Source organism: Rhagoletis pomonella, unplaced genomic scaffold (genome assembly GCF_013731165.1).
Source record: "Rhagoletis pomonella isolate Grant_MI unplaced genomic scaffold, Rhpom_1.0 Rhpom_scaffold_18477, whole genome shotgun sequence".
Lineage (NCBI taxonomy): Eukaryota > Metazoa > Arthropoda > Insecta > Diptera > Tephritidae > Rhagoletis > Rhagoletis pomonella.
In genome coordinates this window covers 1-2,898 of record NW_023476995.1, presented here as the reverse complement: position 1 = coordinate 2,898, position 2,898 = coordinate 1, and the positions used below count along the sequence as shown (strand labels likewise).

The 2,898-nt window shown below is 21.2% G+C and overlaps 1 pseudogene; it reads left to right on the top strand.

Annotated features, from left to right (window-relative positions):
* The first annotated feature begins 1,140 nt into the window (after nucleotides 1-1,140).
* Nucleotides 1,141-1,986, top strand: LOC118757482 (annotated as a pseudogene).
* The last annotated feature ends 912 nt before the right edge of the window (nucleotides 1,987-2,898 follow it).

Here is a 2,898-nt window from a genome sequence, read left to right as displayed (position 1 = left end):
TTTTTTTTTTTATTTATATAAATATTAAGATTTAAATTTTTAATTTTCCTATCTATATTTATATATATAAATATAAATATATTTATATGTATATATATATACATATAAATATTTATATCTACAAATATATAAATATAAATATTTAATTGATTATATATATAAATATCTTATATAAAATATTTCTTTATATAAGTAAATATATTTAAAATTAATAGATTTATAGAAATGAAGGGTTTACTTATATTTAATTATTAGTAGCCATACCTGCATGTATATTTAATAAATATTATTTTCATAATTACTAAATATACTGATAACTACATATTTATATATATATTATTGAGAAATAACTTTTATATATATTATATATATACATATAAATATTTAATTTATTAATATATAATATATATATTCCGTTTCTATATTATATATATATGTATATAAATATTTAATTAATATATATATTTCTATTATAAATAGATTAATATATGTATATAAATATTAAATTAATTAATAGGTATCTATATTCTAATAAAAAAAACCCTAAGATTCATAGATCTATAAACATTCTGTTACATTTATTAGTAGATAAGATAATCTGACGTTCCACATTTATATAGATATATGTTAAGGCCACCCTTTTATTATCATCTACTAGTTGAGCTAACGTATTGATCTTTTAACTCTCGGAAATGGATATATTGGCATATTTAATTACCTACTATTAACTTTAATTTTATTACAAAAATTACTTCTTTTTATACACTATATTATATTATAATATAAAATACAAAATTATATTTATAACATTAAAACTTATATTAAATAAAAAAAAAAAAAAACAACATGGAAAATTACCTTTTTTAAATGAAATAAGTTATTTTCTTTCAATGAATTGCCTGACGAAAAGGGTTACCTTGATAGGGTAAATAATGTAATAATATTACATTCATTACAAATTTATATTTAATAGAATTAAACTATTTCTAAAAGTATCAAAAACTTTTGTGCATCATACACTAAAATATAAAAAGATAAGCTAATTAAGCTACTGGGTTCATACCCCATTTATAAAGGTTTACAATCCTTTTCTTTTTAATTTTTAATAATACTGCTAAAATTATATTTTTTTTTATTTTAATAGTAGGAACAATAATTACCATCTCGTCTAGTTCTTGGTTAGGTGCTTGAATAGGTTTAGAAATTAATTTATTATCTTTTATCCCCCTAATAAGAGATAATAATTTAATATCAACAGAAGCCTCTCTTGAGTATTTTTTAACACAAGCAATTGCCTCTGCTGTATTATTGTTTGCTATTATTCTAATATATATAAATAATTTCCCAACAATTCAAAATAATCTAATATTTAGTTATTTAATTATTTATTCATCTTTATTATTAAAAAGCGGAGCAGCACCATTCCATTTTTGATTTCCAAATGTAATAGAAGTTTTATCATGAATAAATGCTCTAATTTTAATAACATGACAAAAAATTGCTCCTCTTGTATTAATTTCTTATACTAATTGAAGAAATTTTATTTATTTAGTAATAGGTTCATTGGGAGGGTTAAACCAAACTTCTCTTCGTAAATTAGTAGCTTTCCCTTCAATTAATCATTTAGGTTGAATATTAACTGCTATACAAGCTAGAGAATCAACTTGATTAATTTATTTTTCTATATATTCATTTCTATCTTTTAGATTAATTTTTATATTCAATAATTTTAAAATATATCATATTAATCAAGTTTTTAATTCATTTTTTAATTCAAAAATTTTAAAATTTTGTTTATTCTTTAATTTATTGTCTTTAGGTGGTCTTCCACCATTTATTGGATTTTTACCAAAATGATTAGTTATTCAATTATTAATTGTTAATAATCAATACATTTTAATAACAATTATAACTTTAATTACATTATTTTTTTATTTACGTTTATGTTTTGCTGCATTTATATTAAATTATTCTGAAAATAATTGAATTAATAATATACAAATAAATAATTTTTCATTTAAATGTATACTATTTTTTTCTTTTATTTCAACGTTTAGATTAATTTTAATTTCTTTAGTTTATTTTATTTTTTAATTACAAATAAATTTAACTGTCTAAATATTTATAAAAAGGTTTTAAGTTAAAAAAACTAATAACCTTCAAAGTTATAAATATAAGTTAAATCTTTTAAGCCTTAGTAATTATTTTACTCCTTTAGAATTGCAGTCTAATATCATTATTATGACTATAAAGCCTAATTGATTAAAAAGAATTAATTCTTATAAATAGATTTACAGTCTATCGCCTAAATTCAGCCATTTAATCGCGACTATGACTATTTTCAACAAATCATAAAGATATTGGAACTTTATATTTTATCTTTGGAGCTTGAGCCGGAATAGTAGGAACCTCTCTTAGAATTCTAATTCGAGCTGACACCCAGGAGCTTTAATTGGTGATGATCAAATTTATAATGTAATTGTAACAGCACACGCTTTTGTTATAATTTTTTTCATAGTAATACCTATTATAATTGGTGGGTTTGGAAATTGATTAGTGCCTTTAATATTGGGAGCACCAGATATAGCATTTCCTCGAATAAACAATATAAGTTTTTGATTACTACCCCCTTCTCTTACACTACTACTAGTTAATAGTATAGTAGAAAATGGAGCTGGAACAGGTTGAACAGTTTACCCTCCTCTTTCATCTGTTATTGCTCATGGAGGGGCATCTGTTGACTTAGCTATTTTTTCTCTACACTTAGCAGGGATTTCTTCTATTCTAGGAGCAGTTAATTTTATTACAACAGTAATTAATATACGATCAGTTGGAATTACATTTGATCGAATACCTTTATATGTATGAGCAGTCGTATTAACTGCATTATTATTACTA